A 27860-nucleotide genomic window follows, 5' to 3' on the forward strand; every position below is an offset into this window, starting at 1 on the left:
CTTAACTGAGCAAGCTCTGAGCATTGAAGTTGAGGACACAGGTCATCCAGAGATAGAAATACAAGGCAGAGTGTGGGCACTTGATCCTGAAGGTATACAGAACGTTCAACAGGATTTTTTGTAAAGATTCAGAAATGGATAGCACAATACTATGTGATCGGATGCACAATATTCTAAGTATAATGAACAGAACTGAATGTAAGTATGGTTGAAAGAGTAAGGCTATAGACATGTATGACACCAAAAGGAATGGTAGAGGATTAAAAACTGGGACTGTACAAAATAGCAAAACTTAAGAGTGAATAATGATGGTGATTAAATGTACAAATACAAGAAAGGTTTACTCAAGAGAGAACAACTGAATGTCACCATTTCAAAGTGTTAAAAATGGGATGATATATGGGAAAAATGCAATTAATGCAAAATAGGGTCTATAGTTAACAGTAACATTATAATATTCTTACATTAATTGTAACAAGGGCATTATACCAAAGTCAATCAGAGGGGAATATAAAGGAAGGGTATGGAATTCTTGCTGTTTCTCTTTCTTTTTTTCTTTATTTTTCCTTTTCCTCTTTACTCCTCTTATTCTTTCTTTGCAGAAGAAATGGAAATATTCTCATACAGATTGTGGTAGTAAATGCATAGCTATGTGTTTGTACTGGGAACCATAGATTGTATACTTCGGATGGATTGTATGCTTGTTAATAAAATGTTTTAAAACATAAACAGAAGGATACAAGTGCTGGAGAAGATGTAAAGAGAGAGAGATGTACCTATTCACTGTCTGTGGGAAAGTAGAAATGTGCAGCCCATCTGGACAGTAGTGTGGTTGTTCCACAGGAGGTTAGGTATAGGATCGTTGCCCCATTATTAGAAAAAGGCATGAAAGAAATGAAAGGAGGGACAAAAACAGACATTTGCCCACTGGTGTTTATGGTGGCATTAGTCACAACTTGCAATGGACATAGGTGGCCTAACAGTACTTTGACTCATGATTGGAGGGGCAAACTTTGGTATATACAAAAGATGGAATATTGAGTGGCTGCAGGAAAGAATGAAATCATGTGACATGCAACTAAGTGAATGTACCTTGGGAACATTATGTTGAGTGAAAGAAGCCAGAAACAAATGGACAACTAATGTTTGGTTTCACTGATGTGAACTAGCTATAAGAAGTCAACTCAGAATTGAATTCAGAGTCCATGGGTTGTCATGGGATGAAGAGTGGTAGAGATTGGGTGGTCAACGATTAGGGAGTACAGAACATTCAAGTAAGGGTCATTATAAGGGTTCCTGGATTGTGGGTTCTTGCAGCAGTCACGTGTGTACCTGAATTTTAACTATTATTTCTAAATTTTGAGATACTATGTACTTGGTATGTGACCTGTGGTTCCCCAGAATATTGGGGATATCTGTGTGACACCTGAGAATCAGAGTTGGACTTCTGCAGTAATGAAAGTCAGCATTGCTCCACACAGCAAATGTTGAAGAGGTTGAAGGAGAGCTCAGACTCCAATTGGAGATGAGGATGAAATGGACCTGGTTAGGACAAGGGTGAATCAGAATACAGGGTAAAGGATGATGTTTATATTTTAAAATTTCAACTTCTGTGTGATACCAAAGAAAAGGATGTTTATTTGATCCAAAATTTAAACTTTCTATAGCACATTATCTAATTTAACTTGTCTGGTGAGTTTATTTTAAAACCTACTTACATGGAAACTAGAATAGGGAGTGAGATCTTTTTATTCTATGCAGGTTAATGTAATACCCAGAGTTGTGTGGGCATAAAATTTAAAAAGTATGTGCAAAGTCCCCTTGAGGGATTGGGAAACTATTAAACTTCCCCACCTCAGGAATTCCTGATACCCTCTCAAGCATTAGGGACTCCCAGCTTAATAAGCCAAGCCCTTGATCTTGAGACCGCCCTTATTTCTGTAATGGCAAAGCTAGGCCTGCTTGTAATTATGCCTAAGAATCAACTACAGAGAGCCTCTTTTGTTGCTCAGAGGTGGCCTCTCTCTTTATACAAACTCTACAAATAAAGTCACATCCCACTCCCACATGGGACATGACCCCTAGGGGTACAAGCCTCCCTGGCAGTGTGAGATATGCCTCTCAGGGATGAACCTGGACCTAAGCACCATGGGGTAGAGAATGCCTTCTTGACCAAAAGGTGCAAAAGAAATGGACCAAAATAAAGTTGCAGTGGCTAAAAGATTTCAAAAAGAGTAGAGAGGTTATGCTGGAGGTTACTCTTATGCAAGCTTCAGCCAAATACCACAAAATACCACAGTATGCCAAGCCCCAACCAACAGTATTCCTAAAACTTCTAGGGAGTGCTCTAGGCTCTATGTCTATATAAAAGTTTTTCTTAGGAAGTTTATTTTTCTCCGAAGACTGAGGAGAAAATTAGATGAGAAGGAGGAGGTATAACAGAAATTAGGATGTAACAGATGCCTGTGACTACTGACTCAATATATAGCTATTTCTTTTTAGTGTCTTAATGTTTTAGAATAGCCAGAGGAAATATCTGAAATTGTTGAACTATAATCCAGTAGCACTGATCTTTGATAATGATTGTAAAACTATATATATATATTTAAAAAAAAGTCAGTTACCCCTATATAATGGATCTACTTCTGGATGTTGTGTTCTGTTACACTGATATATATATATATATATAGATAGATAGATAGATAGATAGATAGATAGATAGATAGATAGATAGATAGATATAGATATAGATATAGATATATATAGATATATCATATTTATTTATTATTTATTTATAACAATACTGCACTGTCTTAGTTACAGTTAAGTTACAGTTAATACTGTAACTAATTTAGCTACCTCTTGAGTTTTCTTTTTTCTACTCATTTCTTTTTCTGCAGTAATACAAATGTCTTAAAAATGATCATGGTGATGAATGCCCAACTATATAATAATACTTTGAACCACTGATCGTATACTTTGGATGGACTGTATGATGTGTGCATATATCTCAATAAAATTACTTTAAAAAAATGTTCCTTTGCCACAATGTTCCCTAGCAACTCATATTTCTATCTCATATTTCAGACTTACATTATGTCTGATTTAATTACATGGAATTCTGGGTTCTTGCTCTTTTTCTCAATCTTCTACCTATAACAAGCAAGGTTTCTTGTCACTCTTTACATACTCTGACCAAGCTTCTAGATGTTTAGGGTTACAGCTCTTAACAATCTTGTTTCCCTATCTTACTGTACATTTAAATATACAATTTAAAAAACTACACAAAAATGCAGTGAGTTTATGGGAAAATATGACTTGAAAATATTTTTATATAAAAAGATATGTTTCATATAAAAACATTTGTCGATCTGAAATTTAACAGATCCAAAAGAATTGTAAGCCTGCTAGAAAAGCTGATGTGTCCCAGCAGTTACTACTTTATAGTAGTATATGTCTAGATAAAATTAGATTATATTTTGAATTTTGGATTTAGTTCTGGGCACCTCCACTGTAAAGGTACTTTGGTAAAGTGATACATCCAGAAGAGGCTTATTAAAATTAAAAGATAGTGCATGTTTTTTCTTAATTTCTGAGATCTCATCATTATTTAAGAGATCCTATTTTTAGTTGTTAGATCATATGCAATTCAGTAAATATATAGTTTGAAAACTGCTTTGAATTTGTTTCAAATTGAAGGCACAGTATAACCTAATATAAGAAAACAGTATAAGATATTAGATCCATTCAGGGTTCAGAAAAATACCTTTCAGTATAAGTATCTCAGTTAAATTTTCAGCCAGTAATCCAGATAAACCTGCATAAAGATCTGACAAGAATCCCGTTTATGTGGATTGTTTTATAGGACTAGAGGGTTTGATTTTGGAATAGAAGTGAGCAGAAAGGACAGCTTCACATTTGTGAAGGGCTCTCATTCTGAAGAGTTATTGAATGGATTCTGAGTTGCTTCAGAAGCCAGAAATGAGGGCAGAAGGAGCAAGATACAGAGATAACTATGAGAACTCAGGGTGAAGTACTGTCTAATAGAACTATCTCATAGGGAATAGTCTACCTGGGAAAGTGTATGTCTCCAGAAGCTGAAATTGTTAAGCCTAATTATGTAAAGGGCTCCCTAGAAACAAAGAGGACAGTAGAGAGCAAGTGGAGTTCTACAAATTATGGAGTCATGGGAAAATGACATTCAGGTAACATGGATGAGAAAGAGTTAAAAAGAGGGCTGCAACCAGAGCTTGAGGTAGTTCTAGGTTACCCCCCCAACAATGAATCCCATTCTTAAGATCAGACCTGAGCTTTCATCTATTTTCACACTTAACCTCTTCTGTCTTGAGAATATGGCTGGCTTTTCATTTTTTACACTTTTTTCTTAATTGGAAACTCAGAAACAGTGGGATTGCTGATGGGTGCCAATGTGAGGTTTGATTGCTAGAGCTTACCACTATGATTTGCTTTCGGAAGTATCCAGATTGATATTTCTGTTTCACAGATTGCATTTATGCTTCCTAATCCTCCAAAATGATTTGACTTCCTTGTGGTATACTAATAGATTTTTCTAGCTAGCATATATGCAAAAATAATGATAATGATCTTTAATGAGCTAGGAAAATGCTTCTAATACTTTTAAGATTGGATGGGCTGCATTCAAAAGGACTAAAGTAGGAGAAGAAATAAAGGGATAGAATTAATAAGGGTGTATGAAAGCGGAACTAATCTTTAAGGAAAAGGGCTTTATGAGCAAAGCCTGCCCACTACAGCTGAGATGGCTTGAAAAACACAGAGAAATGGAATCAGTGGAAAGTCAACAACCATAGAATAAGTTTATGGATCTCCAGGGTAGAATTAGGAGGTACTACAGGAAGTGTTTGTACAAAAGGAAGTTTTGTGAATAAATCTGACACTGATCATGGAACTTCAACAAGTTTAACTTTATTGGAACATATGCGTAAGTGGAAAAAATTCATAAATCTGATGGCTCTGTGATCAGTGACCCTACTAAGATCTTAATATGAAAATGATGTTTACATTTGTAAATTTGCAGGTAAAATATCCAATTTTAGAGAATTGTTATTTTGTTATTTGCAAGCTTCAACAACATGTAGTTCGAGGTCAGTATATAGCTCTTATTCTACATTAAAAGATATTACATGTTTTTTCTTAATTTCTGAGATCTCATCATTATTTAAGAGATCCTATTTTTAGTTATTAGATCATATGCAATTCAGTAAATATCAAGTTTGAAAAATGCTTTGAATGTATTTCAAATCGAAGGCACAGTATAATCTAAAATAAGAAAACAATATAAAATATTAGATCTATTCAGGGTTCAGAAAAATACCTTTCAGTTTAAGTATCTCAGTTAAATTTTCAGCCAGTAATCCAGATGTTTGGCCTACAGGAATCAAATATCCAATTATGACTATTTAATTGATGCTTATCGAAATGACTAAACTTGCCAAGACAAATGCATTATGATCATTCATTTAATGTTGTTCACTCACTATCTCTATATGGGTAAAAATTGTTTAATTGTTTTTTTTTCTATAGGAAATTTATTGGGAGCTTTTATTTGGCTATTTTAGAGCTTTCATGAACTCTGTCTTTTATTATATTCTGTAGATCCTAATCTCAAATTCCTTTTATTATATATAACAAAGGGGATGTTTACTAAGCACTAAACAGTTATGGTGTGATGATTACTACAAAATAAATTTCTCACATTAAATATCAGGCAAAAATTAGCTTCTCTAATTCTATTTTCATCAGGCCATTTCCTTAGCTTTGATGATTGCTAGTAAATATTTAAGCAGTTTATTCATGTTCATCAATAGTCAATCACTGTCCAGAATTCCTGATGAAAATTCATTAGCGCCCTTCTTAAATAACTACTAATCAAATGTCAATAGACTTAAGTCTCACTAAACCTGACTTTTGCTCTTTGTCATGATTCCAAATCTAATTTGACTTTTGCTTTAATGAGCTCTCTCCTTCTCAGGCACAAACCCGCATTCATTTCCTTTTTGCAGGACTCTCTATCAATATGTTACTCTTAGCTATAATGTAACCAGGGCAGTCAGTTTTTACTTCATCAATGAAAGGAGTTGTTTATTCGTTTCATAAAAATGATTTATGGATAAGAACTTCAAGTACACGGAGAGCAAGGCTAAAAATAAGCGAATAACAGTTCTGACCATGAATGCAGGTGCTGTGTAACACTCTCCAGTGCTTTGTACATAAAGAAAACTTTTACATGTTGTAAGAGATCTCGCATGTTTGGCTAAGTGGGTTTAGATTATGCCTTGAAGAATTTCTTCAGATCGAAATTCCCAATAAATATCTATACTGATTTGGGGAGATAAAGAAAAAAGGGGATTCATCATTTAATAGAACAAACAGTGCTTAAAGCATCTGCAACTGCCAATTTGAAATCAAAGCAAGAAATCAGCTTGCATGTCACAAACTAAAATCAAATCCAAATGATGTTCAAATTGGACAGAGCCTGGGGTTTGTCACCATAGTCCCAATATTTCAGTTTAAATTAAGAACAGACTCATTTTCTACTGTAGCTCTGCCAATTCACTCCACTTATTCCATCTGCTAAGAAGGAAATCCTCATATATTAATTACTGGCACAGTACCATGACAATCAATAGCTACCCTAAACACAGAAATGAATTTTCCTAACTCTTAAAAAATTTGCAATATAATTTTTTGTTTTGTTTTAGTCTATGTGTATATATATATATATTAAAGTTTCACATAATATGATGAAGGACACCCTCATACTAATAAGCTGTTTATATTATACTGTATAAGACTTAGAAGATAACTGGAAAAACTTTCAATTAGATAAGTGTCTTCTTTTACATACAAATAAATTATTTCAATTACTTAAGGAAATTCTTTATATCTTAATTGTTGCAGTGTATCTGTCAGCAAAAATTGTTGTAGATTTAGTGCTTTGGATAGTAAACCTATAAAATAAAAATGAGGGAAGTAAATTCCATCAGTGCCCACAGACATTTACTAGACATTTACTGTAGGCACTGATGGAATTTAGAAAGATGGCCAATATCTGAAGGTAAAGAGAAACTATTTCTATTAAAAGAGAAAGAAATCATCTGAAAATGGCCTTAAACCTTTAAACTCTTTGACTAGGAAGACTAAAACCTTATGGAATTCACCAATCCACGCATTCACTTATGGAGACAGCAACAGACCTGACTTTTGTGGGTTTCCTCCTCTACCTCCTTCCATTTGCAAAAGTAAGTTGTCATGATTTGAGGCAGCTTGGAGTAATAGAAAGTATACATTTAGTATGTGTCCTTGAGTCAATTTTCACTTCAGGGGGGTTGTGAGGATTTGCAATCATATATTCTACCAATACCAAGGACTCAAGAATGCTTACCTGACATCCTCCAGCTCCTCACATTTATTTATGCATTCACTCTTAATAATTAGAAAATACGCAATTCAGAAAACAACAATGTATTAGTTAGGATGCAATGCTGCAATAACAAATATACCCCAACGTTTCAACAGTTTAACAAAATAGACATTTATTATGTGTTTATACTACAGCCCTGTTCATTTAAGAAAGGTGAGCCAACTCCTCTTAACAGTCATTCACAATTTTAGATTGTCAATAGCTACACTAACTTCAAACTGTGGCTATTAAGACTACCTTTACAGGTGCTATCCCTGTCAACTGGGAAGGGAAAAGAGGACAGAAAAGTACATGGAAGATTTGTATAAACTAGCTCTGGAATCCAGATTCTATTCATTAACACTCAATCACATGACCACAGTTAACACCAGGGAGTCTGGGAAATAAAGCCTTCTGTGTATTCAAATGAAGAAAAATAAAGTTTTGGAATATTGTAGTCTCTGCCACCTCCAGTTTAATAAAAGTTGTACATTTGTTTTGAATTCAGATTCCAAAGTTAAAGATTTTTCTACTTCCCCATTACCTTGTAATTATATAAAGTTCCTACTATTTGGTGCCTGCCACATAGCAGAAATATTTACTATAATAATGATATAAGCAATATATTACTATGACTGGCAAACATAAATTACCGGAAGAAAGCCTGAGAGGCACGTGTGTAAAAGATTGTGTAAGACACACAGAAGCCCAATAGTTAGGGATGCTGACTACATCAGAGTCCCTGGGCTCTGCAACTTATAATTCTGTGACAAGTTGGGTGAATTATCCAACCTCTTTTAGCTTCAGTTACGTTCATCCGTAAAACAAGAATAATAATGTTGCCTACTTTATTAGGATACAGCGTGGACTAGTATTTAGGGTTGAGCAACCTTACACTGATGTTATAATAAATACAATGAAACTTTGCTCATTGAATCAATATTTTAATGCTTTGCTACAATCGTTTTTACTTCATTCAAGCACAAGGGATTATAAATGCAGTTTAAATGGATATCGACTCCAATTCAATTAACACTGGGTTCAGCAACCTGTTAAAGCCCCTCCTCATTTATGAGTTGAAATGAGAAACTCATGCAGGCAGCCGCACATTCAACCCAGCTACTCATATAATGTATTTCACACCTTAGCACCATCTTCCTCACTAAAAAGGAAATGTTAGGCAGAAAGAGGTGTTGAAGAAGGAAACTGTGAGGCTAAGTAGAGATAGGCATTCTGGGGCTTCTCCAGACCTAATCAAATCGCTGTTCTGGGTGCCAATGGGATGAGGGAGCTGGGGGAAATAAGTGTAATAGTGACACAGCATGCTGATAATGGGTAAAATTCTGTCATCACCACCGAAAGGATGTAAAGAAGATCCAAACATTGAAGCTCATGACAGCAGGTTCCTTGCACTAGTGAAGTCACTTACTTTAATAATCAGTCAAATGTGTGTCAATCAATGGCAACAGTTAAACACAGTCTGGACTCTCTACCCTTCTATGTTTTGTTTATGTAACAACTTATTGAAATGTAATTCACATAACATTAAATTCACTCTTCTTTAAAGTTTACAATTCAGAGTTTTTAATATAATCACTGAATTGTCCAGCAACAACTATGTAATTCCAGAACATTTTAAGCACTCCAAATGAACCCCATACCTGTTAGCTGCCTCTTGCCATTCCCCACTCCCCCCATTCACTGGCTACTTATGAATTTGCTCATTCTGGACATTTCATAAAAATGGAATAGTACAATATGTGGCCTTTTGTGTCTGGTTTCTTTTGTTTGGAGAAATGTTCTAAAAACGCATCCATGTTGTACCATGTATCAGTATGCCATTCATTTTCATGAACAGTATACCATTGTATGGCTATAACACATTTTATTTATCCATTCATCATTTGATGGCCATTTGGGTTGCTTCCATTTTTTGGCTACTATGAATCATGCTGCTATGAACATTTGTGTGGAATGTTGATGTGAACATATATTTTCATTTCTCTCAGGTATATGCCTAGGAATGGAATTGCTGCATCACATTATAACTCTATGTTTAAACATTTGAGGATCTGCCAGGGTGTTCTGCAACAGGGCAGAACCACTTTTCCATTATCATCACCAATACATGAGGGTTCCAATTTGTCTTTTTTATTATAGCATCCTAGTGAGTGTGAGGTAGTCTCTTATTGTGATTTTTACTTTCATTTCTTTAATGACTAACTATGTTGAATATCTTTTGGCCATGTAATTATTAGCCATTTGTATATATAGTTTTTGAGAAATGTCTGTTCAAAGCCATTGATCATTTTTAAATTGAGTTATTTTTATTTTTTAAATTTTTTGTTAATTTTTGAATTTTTAAAAAATATGACAAACATAAACATTCTTAACATATGATCATTCCGTTCTACATATATACTCAGTAATTCACAATATCATCACATAGTTGCATGTTCATCATCATGATCATTTCTTAGAACATTTGCATCAATTCAGAAAAAGACGTAAAAAGCCAACAGAAAAAAATTCATACATATCATACGCCTTACCCTTCCCTTTCATTGATCACTAGCATTTCAATCTAAGTTTATTTTAACATTTGTTACCCCTATTATTTATTTTTTACTCGTTTGTTGATAAGCTAGATTATTTTGCTTTTTTATTATTAACCTGTAGGGGTTCTTTATATATAATGTTAGATATAAGTCCCTTATTAGATATTAATTTACCAATATTTCCACTTACTTTATAGATTGTCTTTTCGTTTTCTTAATAGTATGTTCAGAAGTGCATCTTTAAATTTTGATGATGTCCAACTTATCCATTTTTTTCTTTTGCTGCTTGTGCTTTTGATGTCATATCTAAACAACTGTTACCTAATCTGAGGTTATAAAGACTATATTACCATATTTTCTTCTAGGAGTTTTTGTAGTTTTAACTCTCACATCTAGTCTCTGATCCATTTTGTGTTTGTCTTTGTACATGGTATGAGGTAATTTCATTCTTTGGCATGTGGTTATCTAGTTGTCCTAGTACAATTTGGTGCAAAAATTTTTCTTTCCACCATTGAATGGTCTTGGCAATCTTATTGAAATTCAATAGACCACAAAATAAGGTTTATTTCTGGATTCTACTTCTTTATCTTGCCTCAAATGTACCTGAGAAACATTCAAGATTGCAAAGGCAACTGAATTCAGGCAACTAAAATTCTGCATATGTGTAGAACACCGCTAATCAGTTTTGTCTTCCCTTTCCCTACTTTCCGCTCAATGTTTTAGCCAGTGTCCCTGCAGCATTTGGATAGGCTCTCCACTGACAACACTAGCTAAGAGGGATGAACATTTGAATATCATCAATGGCCTCCTATGCACCAAACTAAGTTGGCTTTTATTCAGTTGTTGTATCCCCTGATGTTTTGATATTATTTTCCACCCCTCCATTCTCTTATCTTCCTAGCTGTTTCCTTCAGTCCATTTCACTAACTTATTTTCTTCCTCTACACACTTACATTTTAAAAGTTGGTGTTCCTTAGGGATTCATTCTCTGACCTCTCTTTTTATTTAAAGACTTCCAGTTGTTGCCAGATAACTCACCTTTTGGCTAATAACAGAACCTCAGTGTTTAGATGGACATACTGTTTCAATGCTAAAGAATTAGATCTCCCAACTTACCTTGCAATTTGGTTATGTACTAAATTCAAGCTAATAAAATACAAGCAAAAGTGTTGTGTGAATCAGATAACTCCTTATAAAGGTGGAATATGCTTCCTTGTATTGTTTTTCCTCTGTCTGATGACATGAAATACAGTTTGGAAGAATGGAGCCCCAGTCGTCATTTTGTTAATACCCTACATGCCGCAAAGCAGAGAGTATGAAGCCATCTGGGTCTCTGATGATGTATGGAGCTATTAAAATCCTGGACATCTTACCTCTGACTTCCTTTTCATAACAGAACGAGGTGAAAAAAAGTCTTTTATCATTTTTAAGTCACAATCATTTTGCATGTTTTAAGTCCTATGTTGCAAACCAATTTCAATTGATAAACCTAGAAGTTATCCATTCGGCAATCATGAGCAAATGTTTATTGATCATCTATTGTGCCCGATATTATGATCATGTGGCACTTGACCTCATCCTGTCCACAGCCTAATTTGGGAGACACATATGTTTACACATACATACATACATAAGATTCTAAATGGTAATTCTTACGGTAATAATATAATAGAAGATGTGCAGTATGCCTGGACAGAACAGATGATGAAGCGGATACTTCTGTCAGAGATCTTAGGAAGCTTCATAGAGAAAAGAATATTTCCATTGGCTCTTGATAGAGTTTGAGAATAAAAAAGGAAAATCCTTTTAGATGTTGTGGGAGTCACAAAGCTACATATGTGGAAGTTCACGTTAGTTTAAAGAATGTGTTACTAAGTGTGATTAGAGAATAAGCTCATGTGTGCCTATTAGGGAGAGAACAAAGAAGTTGAGAGAAAAGAAAGAAGTCTAAGAAGCAGAAAAGGAAGAGGAGAAAATAAAGAAAGGAACAGCAATAGAGAAACTTTCAGAGAAATAAGAAGCTTGAAGTCTTGCATGTCAAATTAAAAATTTGTGTATTAGCTTATGAAAATATTTTCCAATCCTCATGCCCTCCCTAATTTTCACTGCCTAAGATACCATGTTGAAAAGAATTCTGACTCTGTATCTGGGCTCATCAGAAAACATGCAGGAAGTATTAGAAATATCTGTGCAATCTTGGAAGGATAGAATATGTGTCATCCATTTGTTGACTTTGCTAAAGAAAATAAAGAATTACAAAGTTTTAAACCACAACAACACTTTGAGTAGGATCTATTAGTATCTTTGTTTTACATACAAGGATAACTCAGACAAAGACTAGCAAGTGAAATGCGCTTGGAGCTGTGGGAATTAGCCATCAAACCACTCCAAAAAGTAACCCAGCTTTTCAGCTTATTTCTGTTAATGCAGAATTAGGGGGGAAAGGTATTAAAAATATTAAGCCCCACGCAGCTACAGGCCAGGCTCCAGGTTTTTTAGGGAATCTCACTCCCTCAAAAGTCCAAAGGACATCCAACCTACTGTTTTCACTCAGTTCTGTGGACAACCATAAGCAAAGGCCTTGCCCACATAGAATTTTTCAATCTGAAGATTCCTGTCTTTTAATTTCTGGTCTCCATGTTCTACTTATTTTCTACTAATTCTGATTTATCTCACATGAATGACCACTGGCTCATGTCCTCAAGAAAAAATGAATTTGGATAGGCAGTCCTAATCTTCTGCTTCTTTATTCTTATCCCTCTACTGACTACAATGAAAACAGCTCAAGAGTTTCTTATAAAACATGTCCTATCAGTTCATTTCTCTGCTGTAACTCTCCAAAGGCTCCCAAGCTGAGCAAAAAGCAAAATCATCACAGTGGCCTGCAAGTGGACTGTTTCTCTCCCACTCATTCTCTGACTTTATTCACTCCATCCAGGCTGGCCTCCCTGTGATTCCACAAACACACCTGGCATACCTCCTAGCCTTTCCCACTGGCCACTCCCTCTGCCTGAAATACTCTTTGCCCAGAGCAGAACCACAGGGCCGCTCCCTCAACCTTGCAAGCCTTGGAATAAATGTCACCTTTGCAATGAGTGACATTTGCAATGAGTATTACTCTGAATGTCTTATTTATCTTGTTTATTCCTAACCTCCCTTATCCTGTTTGTTTATTTTTTGTTATGGTTTCTTGTTTTATTTTCTGTTTCTATAGCACAATAAATATTTGCTGAATAAAAATTATACCTTTAATTTAACCTTTTCCCAGAGGTTTAACTCCATTAACTAGTCAAGGAGTTTTAAAGGGACCACAGGCTTACCTCCTGCTAAGGCTTCAGTTTTAGCATTTCTACTTCATTTTTGACACAGGAACAGTTCATTTCCTCACCTCTGCAAGGGTTCAAATTATGGGACTCCCAGTCAAGACAGTTTTAACCATGGGTAGAGAATTCCTCTTGTAGAAAAGGAAAAATCTGCCTTTCTATTTCTGCTTGAAGACTATCTAAATTCAGCCGCAGTTTCTATCTTAAAAGTTTCCGAAGAACATCAAGTCGCGACCAAGACACTCTCACATTCTGAGTTCATCTAACTTTAGTCCATAGATGGTATTCCAAGTCTACCAAATGGAGAGCTTGACCAAATGTTTTACCATTACATAGCAGTGGCTTTCCAAGACTCTAGGGTATGAACTACCCATTACCCAACTGTCACTACTATGCCACTGTCACATTTTAGTTGTAATTATTGCAGAAGTCTAATTCCAGTAGAAAATTCTGCCATCTAGTTAAGAATGTTTGCACATAATAGGAAAAACCTAGCTCAATTTGTTTGTTGGCTCTAACAAATATAAGTCTATTCATCTCTCATGAAAGAGAAGATACGAGACAAGCCCCTTCTAGTGCTCATTTCCAACATACTGAAAGTGTGACCTTCATTCTCATAGACTAAGTGATAGGCTGGAGCTCCAATCATTTCCTCTCTCCAGGTTGTGGATAAAGAGATGGGCAAGAAGAAATCAACCATTCCTTTAATGAAACTTCCAGGAATTCAGAGGCAAAATTTCTGCTTATCTCACACTGATTAAATACTAATCATATGGCCATAACCAGATTCAAAGGAGGCAGGGAGATGGAATCTTTTATCAGGAAACAAATATGTCCAGTTAAAAAACTGGAATTCCAATTTCTAAGGAAGAAAGAAAGAATGGGTATTGAGACAAATAGCTAACTATGCCACGAAAGTCAACATTAACTTTCCAAGAGAGGAAGATATAAAAGTTATTCTATTAAATTGAGTCTGGAAACTCTGCAAGCTGTACTACAAATCATCTGCAACCGTGAGAACAATCCATCCTAGAGTATGTACTTAACATGCTGCTAAATGACCAATAACCAAATGAGACATGATGTTCAGCTGGACTTCTCCCATTTACTAGGGAATGCAGCGTAGTTCATGTCAAATAAAATGTTCAGACAGATAAGCAAAGCTGTTGTTTACTTGAATTAAAATGTAGGGGAAATGACATACAGTGTTAAAACACTCTTCTTAACACAATTCCCTACTACCCATTCCAATTTAGGGGAAAAAATGCTAAGCATCATTTTCCTTGCCTTTTGTTAAATATCATGCCCTCCTGAAACATTGAAAGGAATGAATTCAAACAAGCTTAAAACCAAAAAACACAACTAAGATCTCTAAAGTGGGGTGGGCCACGGTGGTTCAGCAGGCAAGAATTCCTGCCTCCCATGCCCGAGGACCTGGGTTCGATTCCCGGTGCCTGCCCATGTTAAAAAAAAAAAATCTCTAACGTGGTTGCAGTTTCAAAATATAGACTAAGCACATTATTTGAAAAGCTATGCTGCAGAATTAATGATGGTTTGGCAGAAGATGTTTTAACTAACTATCCTGTTGCATTCCGTGAAGCTAAACCCAACTTGCATTTAACAATCAAAGAAATTCCATGAGTCAAATAATTCATTTTCAAAAAATCGTATCAGTCAGAATGGATCATCTTTCTGGCAGCTGACAAATTTGAACCATCCTGGTTCATAGTCAATGTACCCTTTTATTATCTTACTTAAACTAAGGAGGGTGTTACTTGAGGCATAGCTATGTTCACTTGCTGGTTCTCATGTTCCAGCGGAGTATTCATTACAGTTTAAGGGAAACCCACTTGGAGAAAATGAGATCAAGTCCACAAATGCAGGCAAGCCTGGTAAAGATAAATGAGTCCAAATTCTATAGCATTCTCTTATCATTAAACTTAGGAAGACAAACAAACCTACAGATCACTACTCAGGAGACTTTCAACATTGCCAAGGAGGAAACTGGTACCATAAGCTGAGTGGAAGAGAAGTAGAAATATCCAAAACAATTCAAAAGAAGAAAGGAAAAAATCTGAGAAAAGACTCTAACACTTTGAATCCTGACACTGGACCAAATTTGAAAATTATCTGAGACTAATTTGGGGTAACAAAAAAATCCGGCTCCAATTGTGAAAAACAGTAACTTTCAATTTTCTAAACATTAATCCATTCCTGTGGGTTTAAACCCATTATACATAAGACCTTTGATGAGGTGACCTCAGTTAAGTTGTGACCCACCTAATTTAGGATAGGTCTTAATACTGTTACTGGAGTCCTTTCTTAACAGAATGAATAAACAGAAAGAAAGAAAGCCACTGAAGCAAAAAGGTGAAAGCAATGAAAGCCAGAAAAGAAGGGAGAGACCAGCAGACATGGCCATAAGCCTTGCCATGTGACAGAAGAGCCAGGGATTGTCAGCAGCCAGTCTCTGGAAAGAAAGCCTTGCCTTGATGATGTCTTCATTGGGACATTTTCTCGGCCTCAGAGCTGTAAGCCAATAAATTCCCATTGTTTAAGCCAAGTCATTTCATGGTACTTGTTGGAGCAGCCTAGGAAACAAAAACATATTTTGGTACCAAGAGAGTGGGGTGCTGCTATTGCAAATATCACAAAATATGGAAATGGCTTGGAACAGGGTAATGGGTAGAGTTGGAAGAACTGTGAACTGCTTAATAGAAAAGGCCTAGGTTGCTTTCACGAGACTGTTGGTAGAAATTATGGATCCTAAAAGTATTCCCAATGAGATCTTAAGTAGAAATGATGGATGTGCTATTGGAAAATGGAAGAAAGGTGATCCTTGTTTTAAAGTAGCAGAAAACTTGGCAAAATTGAGTGCTGATGTCAGGTGGAAGGTAGAATTTGAAAAGGATGAGCTTGAATATTTAGCTGAGACTTGCAAGGTAAGTTTGGAAAGTGTTGCCTGGTTTCTCCTTGCAGCTTTTAGTGAAATGCAAGAGGAAAGGGATAAGCTGAGAACTGAAATCATGGAAACAGAGAAAACAGAAATTGATGATTTGGAAAATTCTGAACTTTCAGAAAGTGTCCAGATAATAGCACTTCATGTAAGTGTTTAACTGCACATGGATCCAGCCAGCCATTTCAGTGCAAGTCACGACTAGAGGTGCAGTTATCCAGGAAGGAACTGTGGAAAGTTCTGATGGCTTGGATCCCTGTGTACTAGAAGCAAAAGTGATGTGTTTTTTTGTTTTTTTGTTTTTTGTTTTTTTTTTTTGCAATATCTATATGAACAGAAACACTACCAGCCTGGACTAAAAGGGACAGAAAAGGGGCAGATTGAAAGAAACAGCACTTCAAGGGCAAAACCATGGAAACTGAAGTCAAGACTGAAGAAATCTCTTGGGCCAAGGGGGCAGGTCCACCCATGTGTATGAAAACGGTGACTCTGCCCTGAAGCATGGAGAGGTCAGGCTTTCTACCCCATTGCTCAGGAAGAGTGCTACCACCCTAGTGTTCTTAAAGTTTGGAATGTATTTCCCATGGATTGTAGAGAGTCTCCCAGTTTTCTCAGTGGATGGAGCATATTCCCTGGGGATTGTATAGAGTCTGGCCATTACCCCAATGTTCTCAGAAGGTAGAGCTTTCACCTCAGTGTTGAGGAGAATAAGGCCACTGAATAATTACCTGGAAGGGGTGGGGCTGCTATCCCATAAGGTCTTGAGGACAAAACGCCATTTCATAAAAAAACTCTCAGATTTGAAATTAATAGAATATGCCCTGCAGTGTTTCAGAATTGTTTGGGACTTATGACCCCTGTTTTCCTTCTAATCCTCCCTATGATAATGGGGATGTTTATACTATGACTGCCACTCTGTTGTACACTGGAAGCATATTACTTGTTCTCTAGGTTACCAGGTCCACAGATAAAGGGGTATTGTTCCCCAGAAAAAGCTGCAACTATAACCGATTTTGACACAAGTTTGTACTAAACATTGTTTCTGAAATGACTTAAGGCTATTGTGACAGAATGAATGTATTTTGCATGTAGAAAAATAGCATTGCTTTTTGGGGTTCAGAGTGTGGAGTGTGGTTTTTGAAGCTGTACAAACCCCTGAAAAACATATTCTTAAATTTAATCTATTCCTGTGGGTGTGAACCCATTTTAAATAGGACCTTTTGATGAGGCTACTTCAGTTATGGCATGAGCCACCTCATTCAGGGTAGGTCTTAATCCTATTCCTGGAGTTCTTTCTAAATGGAATGAATACAGTGAGAGAGAGAGAGAGAGACAAAGCCATGGAAACAAGAATCTGAAAGCAGTGATAACCAAAAGAGAAGGGAGAAAACAGTAGATGCCTCCATTTGTCTTACCATGTGGGAGAGGAGCCAAGGATCACCACTACTTGTCTTTGGGAAGAAAACTTTGCCTTGATGATGTCTTGATTTAGACATTTTCTTGGTGTCAAAGCTTTAAGGTAATAAATTCCCATTGTATAATCCACCCCATTTCATGTTATTTGCTGCAGCAGCCTAGGAAATTAAAACAATGTTAAATTTAAGTTCCATGATAAACACAAAGAAAGTACCTGAAAAGTATACCTGGAAGGAAATAAGAAGGGACTCTAAATGACATACTATAAAAAATCAAATACATATGAAAGTAGGTATTGGCAGAAGAATCATGGGACAAAAAAAGTTACAGATGCTAATTGTAAAAAGTTACAATGCTAATAGTAAAATAGCAGGAAAAAATCAAGCATTACTTGTAGTTACTTTAAATGTAAATGAATTAAACTTTCTATGTAAAGGGCAGAAATTAGTAGATGCATAAAAAATGCATGAACTAACTATATGCTGTTTTCAGAAGACTCACCTTACATTCAGGGACACAAATAGATTGATAGTGAATGGATAGGAAAAATATGGCATGCAAATATTAACCAAAACAGAGTTAGGGTAGCTATACTAATATCAGATAAACTAGGTTTCGAGTAAAAAACTGTCACAAGGGACAAAGAAGACCATTATATACTGGTAAAGGGGTCAATTCAACAAGAAGACATAATTATATATCTATCCATCTATATTATATTATATATATTATATCATATACTATATATATACATATATATATAACAGCAGAGCCTCAAAATACATGAAACAAATATTGACATATTTAAAGAAAGAAATAGATAGTTCTACATTAATATTAGGAGAATTCTCAAATCACCATTTTGAATAATGGATAGAACATCTAGGCAGAAGATCAACAAGGAAATACTAGACTTGAAGGGTACTATAAACCAATAAAACATATAGAACATTTTACTGAACAACAGCAGAATACATATCTTCTCTAGTGTAGCTGGAGCATTCTCCAGGATATTCCATATGCTGGTCACAAAACAAGCATCAATAAATTTTAAAATATAGAAATCACACAATGTATCTTCTCCTAACACAATACAATAAACCTAAAAAACAGTAACACCGGGAAAACTGGAAAATTCACAAATTGGTGCAAATTGATCAAGTCATTCTTTAATAGCCAATGAGTTAAAGAAGAAAGTACAAGGGAAATTAGAAAACATCTTGAGGGAAATGAAAAGGAAAACAGAAAATACTAAAACTTATGGTATGCAGCAAAGGCAGTGCTGAGAGGGATATTTAGAGTCCTAGACACTTATATAAAAAAAATAGAAACATCTTAACTCAGGCACCAAACTTCACACAATAGCATCAAGGAAAAAAAAAAAGAACAAAATAAATTCAAAGTAAGCAGAAGAAAGAAAGGAATAAGGATTAGAGTAGAGATAAATGAAACAGCCAATTATAAAACAAAAGAGAGACTCAATGAAACCAAAAGTTGGACCTTTGATGAGACTGAAAAAACCGACAAAACTTTAGTTAGACTGACAAAACCAAAAGTGAGAGGACGCAAATAACTAAAATTAGAGTTGAAAATAGAAACATTACCCTCAATCCCACAGAAATAAATCACTGAGCAACTGTACTTCAACAAATCAGATGACCTACTTGAAATGGACAGATTCTAGAAACACACAAAGACTTCTTAAGAAGAAACAGAAGAGGGCAGGCTATGGTGGCTCAGTGGCAGAGTTCTTGCCTGCCATGCCAGAACCCGGGTTTGATTCCCGGTGCCTGCCATGTATCATGGTCAGGTTCGTGTGTCATTGTGGCTAGGTGGTGGTACCTGTTTGTCTGGTTGGGCAAGTGCTGGCCTGTCTATTGCAATGAGGACATTTCATACAATTAAATCATGAGCACATCAGCTGCATCCACAGCTGATTCCATTTGTAATCAGCCAAGGGGAGTGTCTTCTGTAATAAGTGATGCTCAATTTAATCACTGGAAGCCTTTTAAGGATGATTCAGAAGAGACAGGCTCTCTTCCTGCTTCGGCTGGCGAGCCTCTCCTGTGGAGTTCGTCCAGACCCTCCATTGGAATTATCAGCTTCACAGCCTTTCCTGCGGATTTTGTACTCTGCGTTCCTACAGTCATGTGAGACACTTCTGAAATTTTATGTTTGCGAATGTTCCCTGTTGTTCTGTTTCTCTAGAGAACCCTAACTAATGCAACTTGGTACCAGTAGTGGTTCTTAAGAAACAGAATCTTAAAAATGGGTTTTTATGAATGGTTTTCTACTCTGACTGGACTCAAAGGCACTAAGGACTCTGATTTTCCCATAATCCGAATGACACTCCCAGTCCATGGAGTGAGTTGGCAAAAGAGAGTCAAAATATCACCATTCGATTCTCCTGCTGCTTTGCTTGTATGAAGCTAGGCACTGAGGGATGTTTTTGGCACCTTTACAGAGGTTTGTGGAAATAAGAAGTATAGAGATGTTGTCTGGTTGTTGTTAGATACACTGGCTACATTAAGGAGTGAAAGGGATGGGCTTAAGCGCCATCTGACAGATGTAGAAATTTCTATGAATGTCCTGAAGGAAAATCTTATTTCCTGTAGCTGTAGACTTGAGATCTCTGAAAATCAGACTCAGAATCTTATTGTTCAAGCAGCAATTTAACAATGTAAACTCAAATCTCAATGTTGCATGGTGTCTGCCATTAAAGTGAGGGCATTGATTAGAAAGGAGTGGGACCCTGAAAAATGAAATGGTGACATATGGATTGATAATGATGTTGGGGGTGAGGTTGAAACCCTAGGTCATGCTGAGTCTTCTCTAGATAGCCCTGTAATAGTCTGCCCTGAGGACATAGCCACCCTACCTCCAGGCTGCAGCACTACAACCCCTTTCTGAGGTGTCCTTAAAGGACAGTGATGAGGGGAAATCCTCCCAGCGGGCAGAACTTCGAGCAGTGTACCTGGTTGTTCATTTTGCTTGGAAGGAAAACTGGCCAGAGGAGCATTTGTATACTGACTCATGGGCAGTTGCTAATGGTCTGGCTGGATGGCCAGGGACTTGGAAAGACCATAATTGGAAAATTGGTGACAAAGAGGTCTGGGGAAGAAGTATGTGGATAGACCTTTCTGAGTGGGCTAAAAACATGAAGATATTTGTGTCCCATGTGAATGCACACCAGAGGGTGACTTCAGCAGAGTTAGGTTTTAATAATCAAGTAGCTAAGTTCTCAAGTGCAGGACTTACACTTTCCAATATTAAAACTTATTACAAGGCCATGCCACAGCAATCAAAACATGGCACTTGCCCCAGAACAGACATACAAGCTAAGTAAATTGAATTGAGAGTTCAGAAATGAACCCTCAAATGTATGGTCAATAGGAATTTTAACAAGGCAGCCAAGTCCACTCAATGGGGAAGGAGTAATCTCTTCAACAAGCAGTTTTGGAAAAATCCTATTTCCATGTGCAAAACAATGAAGTGTGACACTCTATCTCACACCATACACAAAAATTAACTCAATATAGATCAATGATATAAATATAATATGCAAAAGTATAAAACTGGAAGAAAACATAGGGAAGCATCTTCAAGACCTTGTATTAGGCAATGGTTTCTTAGACTTTACACCACTACTATGATTGACAAAAGAAAAAAACAGACAAATGAGACTTCATCAAAATTAAAATGTTTGTGAATGAAAGAACTTCATCATGAAAGTAAAAAGCAACCTACAGAAACAGAGAAAATATTTGGAAACTACATGTTTGATAAGGGTTTAATATCCAGAATATATAATGAAATGATATTACTCAACAACAAAATGACAAACAATGCAATAAAAAATGGACAGAAAACTTTGATAAACATTTCTCCAAAGAAAATATGCAAATGGAAAAAAAGCACATGAACAGATGCCCAATATCATTAGCCATTAGGGAAATGCAAATCAAAACCACAAAAAGATACCACTTCACATTCACTAGAATGTCTACTATTAAAAACAAACAGGGTGCATGGGTGGTTCAGTAGTAGAATGCTTGCCTTCCATGTGGGAGAACTAGTTCAATTTCCAGACCATACACCCCCAAAAAACAAACAAACAAAATAATAAATGAATGAGTGTTAGAGAGGCTGTGGAGAAATAAAAATATTTGTTCATTGTTTTGGGGCATATAAAATGGTGCAGCGGCTGTGGAAGACAGTTTGGTGTGTTCTCAGAAAGTCAAGTGTAGAGCTACCATATGACCTGGCAATTGATTGTCACTTCAAAGTACATACTCCAAATAATTGAAAGTAGGGATTCATACACACCAGTGTTCATAGACACATTATTTAAAATTGTCAAAACTAGCAGCCACCCAAATCCCCATCAACAGACAAATGGATGAACAATTGTGGTTTGTACCTTCAATAGAATATTATTTAGCCACAAAAAGGAATGAAATTCTGATACAATGTGACAATGTGAATGAACCTTGAAGACATTATGTTGAGTGAAACAGCCAGATATAAAAGGACAAATATTGTATGGTGTCCCTGCTGTGAAATAATTAGAATAAGCAAATTCGTAGAGTCAGAAACCAGAATATCTTGTTTCTATATTTTCCATATGCTGTCTCTCTGGGCAAGAACCTGGGTGATTTCTTCAAATAACCTTCTAGTTCACTAATTCTCTCTTCTCCTGTGACTGCTATTCTGTTAGCCTATCCAGTTTAACTTTTAACTTAAAATATTTATATTTCTAGAAGTTCTATCTGGTTATTTTTCAGATATGTCTAGCCAGTTTTGTAAATCTTATCACTTATTTGCATGTTTAATTTCTTCTATTTCTTTAAGTATTTTAAACAAATTTGTTTTATATTCTATATTGAATCATATCAATATCTGAGACACTGGCAGAACAATTTCTGCAGGGTTTTTTTCCCTTCTGACTCTTTCATAACTTGTTTCCTTTGGTGATTTGTAAGTTTGGATCATGGGTTCAGGTTTAACTGAGCTCTTTATCTAGGGAATCCTGAAAGATCTGGGCTTTGTATCCATCAAGAAAGGATTTGTTTTTATCTCTGTCAAGGTGTCCAGGACAATAAAAACCCAGAATAATTTTAGGTTAGTTTCTCAAACTGAGTTTCCTACACCATTCAGGAGGTATAAATTCAGTCATGGGAACTGTATGAGTGTATTGGCTGATTATCATTTCTAAAGGTAGATTTTTTTTTCACCAGAGTTCAAGCTTAGATTAAGTTTTTTGTTTTTTGTTTTTTGCCATTTCCCTTTACCTAGAAACATTTTTTCTTGTCCCCCTTCCACTTTCATGGAGATTGGATCTCAATTTCTGAGTCCATCTCTCAGACAGGTCCAACTTCTTGCTTCCTATCCTTATGTGGCTATTAAAACTCAATATTTTGAATGAACATGTGTCCTAAGGTCAGTTGCAGATTCAGCTCCAGCTTCACCTCCATATAAGCCCTTGTGTAAATTGGGTACATGACCCTTACTAAACCACTAAGAATTCTTCTAGGGTTTTTTTCTGACCTGAAACTGACAGAGAAAATCAGTCTACTCTAGATGGGTTAACAATGCAGCAACACATGAGCTTTGAAGCCATTTATGTTCAAATTTCACTTCACATAGCTTAAGCTGGTCTAGTTAAGGAGAGAAGAATAACATACAGGATGAAGGAGACATGAGAGGACATGACAGAATGTCCTGGCAGTGTAAAGTTACTACTCTTTTTGTTCTTGAATCCTAGATGATCCAGTTGTGCCTCTGCCCATTCCACAATTCATTAATTCTTCTCTTCCTTCAGTTTTAATAAAATTGTATTTTGCATAGTTTATGTTATGTACCTGAACTTTGTAATCAGAGTTCTAATGTACATTTATTTTGTTTTAAGCCTCCTTTTAAAAAATTGTCTAGAGAGCTTACCTATTAGATGACAGATTGTTGCTGAATTAAATCCATTTGGAGATAAGAACATAGCTTTATCCAGACCTGAAAATTAACCCTTTATTCTTAGTCCTAGCCTAATGCAGGTAAATGTCTCTAATCTGTTCCAACTGTGAGGAGCAGAAGAAATCAAGTAGGCCAATAATTGACTCACAATAATTCCAAAACTTAAGATGAGCCAAAAATTATGCCTCCTCCCTAGTAAAAAAGTCATCCATAAGACTACCTGACAATCAATCCACATATGATATAAATGCTAAAGTAATAATCTGAACTATTGAATATCCAAATATTCTTTCTGAGGTCTCTAGAATGGAAAGATCTCTTGCTTATGACCCTAAATCATAGAAAAGAGAGCACATTGTTAAACCAATGACTAAATGTACACAGCAAAGAGGAGTGGAAGTCTGAAGGTATTGACTCCATAGTTTATGCCAAAGTTTACTATTGTATAAAAATACATTTGTGCCTCAAATTAACCATGTTGCCTGAATTATTGATCAAATCTTTGGTATTGCTCTTTAGCACTCAGATGAACATAATCAATACAGTGGGCCTGCTATCAGAATGTATCTAGGAGGATAGAAATTAAATCTTGTGCTGTCTTGGAAGTTTGCTCTCACATAATGGACAAGTAATAAGTAAGGCTTCATTCTTACCACTTTTATCCACGCTCAGCTACAATGTACAAAATACATCCTAGCCAATTAGTCCTCTATGATTTTATCCTCACTCCAAAAATTAAGAACCGAGTTTGTATCCTATATAAACATTTCACTCTGTGAAATTTTGAAACCAAAGAAAAAGAAGGAAACAGTACGAAAGCCAAGATACATCATCTTGAAATATCTTTCTAAACTTTTTACATACGAACATTTTTATTAAAATCACAGATTGTGTCTTTCAAGATAAAGTGTCCCCATTCCTGACCCATTATCCTCCCACCTCCTTTCTTAAACTACAGAATTTATCTATTTGTTCTTTTGGAAACTACGACGCTTCTGGGAGAGCCACTCACTCACTGGCTGTTTCATTCCTTTGTCTTTGAGAAATGGGCTCTTTCCCAGTTGAAGTTTTTAAAAGGATTTTTCCAAAGAAACCACATCACAATGAAATGACTGCTCATGCAATTATTCTAGGAAAACTCTCCCTGAAAGTTGGCCAGACGGGATGAAATCTGATAATTGTCTTTAAACTCTAAAGAGAAGAATAAGGCACTTGGGGATAAAAAGGGGCAAAGTGCCAAAAAGAATTTCCCCACACAGAGAAAGGGCAGAAGGCAAAGAACCATGTCTCCGCCTACCCTCTTTAATGATGCCCTCTCTGGACTGGGAGTTTGTTTTGTTCTCTCTGGTTCTACTTGGAGTTACAGCCTTGTTTGTCAGTGTGAAATGAAAACAACAAAATATAATAAATAAATAAATGTCCTTCCTACAAGATACTGGGTCGATGAGTCACAGCATTTGAAATCGAGCATATGTGACATGTTTGATCCCCTGAAAATAATGTCATTGGAAATTGTGAAGTTTACCTTCATAATGAGCAGAACTTGGCATTTCCTTCAATATTTTATCAGTATGTTTAAAAGTATTTTCTTAAATGAATTCCTTGCTTTTAAGAGTTTTTAAATTTAGAAAATAGCTTTAATTCCCATGAGGAGTCACAATTGAGAATTATAAATAGTATTAGCACTGAAAAGGACCACAACATCTCCTCTCATTTTAGAAGAAAATTAAGAGCTAGACATATGTATAGCTCACTCAGCTAGTCAGTGGCAGAGTCACAGCCAGAACCTAGTGTCTGTGATTCATAGTTAACTGTTGTGACCACCTGATCACCACCTAGTATTCTAGTAAATGGTATATAAATATAATGATAACTCATATTGATGCACTTTTTAAATCATTTATTTAAGAATACTAGGTATAAATTCATGAAATGCAAATGCTGTCCCTCTCACAGTGGGTAGGGTTGGTTAATTTGGTTCACCATAAACAAAGTTTACCAATTCAGTGCCTTCACTATATTTTATTTTTCTATTACAGCATTAAAAACCTCTGTTCTGGTTTGTAAGCTGCTGGGATGCGATATACATGAAATGGAACAGTATTTAAGAAGAGGAATTTTTTAAGTTGCAAGTTTACAGTTCTGAAGCTGTGAAAATGTCCAAATTAAGGCATCCAGGAAAACTACCTTGGTTCAAGAAGGCAGATGAAGTTCAGGGTTTCTCTTTCAACTGGAAAGGCACATGATAATATCTGCTACATTTCTCTTCAGACTTCTCCAATGGCTTCCCTGGGGCTCTGTCCATTCTGTTGGCTCTGTCAGTTCTAGTGGCCCTAAAACTTTTTCCAAAATGGTTTGCTCTTAAAGGGCTCCAGTAGGCAACCCCATCTTGTGGAGACACATCTCCCTGGAAACTATCTAATCAAAAGTTACCACCCACAATTGTGGGGTCACATCTCCATGGAAACAATAAAAAAAGATTCTACACAGCAATAACTAATGAGGATTAAAGAACTTGACTTTTCTGGGGTACACATTAGACTCAAACTGGCACACAAACTCATATCATTATAAATATATAAAGAAATTATCCCCACTCCTAAATTGCTATCAAGGTATTACAGCTGTCCTAACTGCTATGGAAACTAGATAATTCTCCAAGTTAATCTTAATAAATTCAGGCTAACAATGAAATGGATCACTGAGTGTAAAGGAATATGCAGTGACCCTACAATGAACATTCTTAAAGAAACACTTGACTTGCAAAATAGATTTTCACTGTTATTTTTTTTTCTTAAATTAACATCACTTCTTAGAAGTTTTAAATGGGAAGAAATTCCAGGTGAGCCTTCATATAAAATATGTGTCTGAATGCTGTGGTTGAAATAAGAGTAAATAAAACTGATACTAACCTAAGTATGACTTCAGGACCCCATTATCTTCCCCCCCCCCAGCAATTTGTTAGGTTATTTTCCCAAACGAGATGCAGCTACCTCCCTAAGAAGAACTCTTAGATAAGGTTCTCCCTAGCAGCATATGTGATACATCCTGATAATGCCTATAAAATAAGGCTGTACTGGCAGCAGCAGTTGCAGTGGAAAAACAACAGAGGCTCAGTTTTATTATCTTTGTTTATAAAAGTTATATCTTTCTTACAGTTATTGTGATTACAAATGTGAACTATGGGTTATATTCTAATGCAATGCATACTATGTAATACTTAGCCATGTCTGACCCAAAGTAGACCTTCAATTAATTTGACAGTCTAATGAACAAGTGCCACTACTAGCTGGGCACCCTTCTAGAGACATCACATGGCAGGAAGAGCAAGATAATGTTTCAGGAACAAAGAAACATCAAAGATAAATATTTTAAAACATTTGGTTTTGAAATAGGCCACCATGGGGGCATTTTAGGAAGAAGGAACAAAACGGCAAAGTACATAGGATAATAGAACAAATGATTTCAGTGGAGAGTAGAGGGTGATAAATGAATACAATTAGGTTTTGCAAGGACATGAAGGTGGGATAAGGATTTTGGATTTAATTCAAAATACAAAGAGAAATCAGTGCTGTCATGTGTGATGTGACTGGCAAATAAACTAATGCATTAAGTTACATAATACTATCAGAGCATCCAGAACATGGGATAGAAGAATCTGTTCTGGTCAAGCAAGACCTACAGAGCTATGTTCAGATCACTTTAAGGGACTTCGATAAACTCCAACTCCTTAGAAAGAGAAAAGTAGTAGGGAGAACTGGAACCGTGTGCATGAGGAATGAGGAAAGGCACAAGTATGTTTATTCTGTAGGACAGAGGATGCAAGGGGTTGCTGTAATAGACTGTGACATTTCTTCTTTGTAGGCTGAAAGGGCAGAGGGTGATGGAAGTTGTAGAGATAAAGATGTAGATGGTAGTTCAACATAAAGAAGACTTTTAACATGTGACCGCCACCCAATAATGAATGGAGCTGCTGCCAGAGATGGTCAGGTTTCTATTCACTTGCTGGGGTGAGCAAGCTCCTACTAGCAAGGAAGACTTAAGATACCCTTGCACTGTGTTACTACTCAGCTTACGTCAACAATTTAGAATTTTTAGCCAATATATTGTGACTCATAAAAATTTTGTTAATATTACTAATGTGTGCAGTAACATGATGCCCTGCAAAATTCTTTTCTTAAACTTCATTTTCATGTTGC

At 36.1% G+C, this 27860-nt stretch overlaps 1 protein-coding gene and 1 long non-coding RNA gene across 3 annotated transcripts in view; one reads left to right on the forward strand and one right to left on the reverse strand.

Moving 5' to 3' along the window:
• The window catches only part of LOC143682774 (uncharacterized), a 105815-nt gene that overhangs the window by 18075 nt on the left and 59880 nt on the right, over positions 1 to 27860 (forward strand). The window lies entirely within an intron of this gene.
• LOC143682773 (uncharacterized) lies at positions 15640 to 26057 on the reverse strand. Its single transcript, XR_013175273.1, has 3 exons — positions 25849 to 26057; positions 17694 to 17852; positions 15640 to 15913 (listed from the first exon to the last, which is right to left on the reverse strand). It is a non-coding gene; the product is annotated as an uncharacterized LOC143682773 (long non-coding RNA).

The sequence above is a fragment of the Tamandua tetradactyla genome, chromosome 5 (genome assembly GCF_023851605.1).
Source record: "Tamandua tetradactyla isolate mTamTet1 chromosome 5, mTamTet1.pri, whole genome shotgun sequence".
Classification (NCBI taxonomy): domain Eukaryota; kingdom Metazoa; phylum Chordata; class Mammalia; order Pilosa; family Myrmecophagidae; genus Tamandua; species Tamandua tetradactyla.